The sequence below is a fragment of the Brassica oleracea genome, chromosome C4, assembly GCF_000695525.1.
Source record: "Brassica oleracea var. oleracea cultivar TO1000 chromosome C4, BOL, whole genome shotgun sequence".
Lineage (NCBI taxonomy): Eukaryota > Viridiplantae > Streptophyta > Magnoliopsida > Brassicales > Brassicaceae > Brassica > Brassica oleracea.
The window spans coordinates 3,593,879-3,594,787 of record NC_027751.1 but is presented as its reverse complement, the minus strand read 5'-3'; positions in this window follow the sequence as shown (position 1 = coordinate 3,594,787).

Below are 909 nucleotides of genomic sequence, written 5' to 3'. Positions count from 1 at the left end.
GTGTCGAATAAGGTATAAGCTGACTCTCCTCCAACTAAAACCGATCCTACACGAGATTTTTACTAACTACACATGACAACCACGAGCCAAAATACCCAAACACAAACAAGTATGGAAAAGACTCATACCTGCTATCGGCTCAGCTCCCTGAGGATCTCCAACCGCAAACACACGTGGAGCGATGGCTAGACGCTTCGGTGGTGGTGGAAGTGCCGCATTGTCCTTCCTCGGGCAATCTCTGATGAAGTGACCTGGCTGACCACAGCCAAAGCAAACATGTGCCGCTGCTGGTGCTGCTGGTGCTGCAATCTGTCTGACTGGTGGCGTATCCAATGGCCTAGCTCGACAAAACTTCGCAATGTGTCCAATCCTACCGCAAGTAAGACACCTCATACACTGCCCACTGTGACTGCGATGGCAACGAGGACATATCGGTAATCCCGACGGGTCCCATGCTCTTCTTTGAGACTCTGGAGCTTTTCCAGACTTAACATGAACTGCTTTGGCGAGTTCCTGCTCCTCCGCCAAGCCTGCCTCCTGTTCGGCAGCTTTCTCCACCAAATCTCCCAACCGGTGGTAAGTGACTACACGACACCTGTTACGAATCTCCACTCGCATCCCACTCAAAAACTTTCTAATCAAGTCTTCTTCTGAAATGCCCACTCCTGCAAATCTGCGAAGTTGGTTGAACACAACCTCATACTCCCTGATAGACATCTCTCCCTGGCTTACATGCTCGAACTCGCACTTCTTCCTATCCATCGCTTCCTTCGGAAAGTATTTCCTATCGAACTCTCGAATGAAATCAGCGAAAGTAAGTCTCTCTGGCCCAAAATGGCTCAATCGTATTCCCTCCCACCATATAAGAGCATCTCCATGAAGGTACTGCATAGTCAATCTGAGCGACAA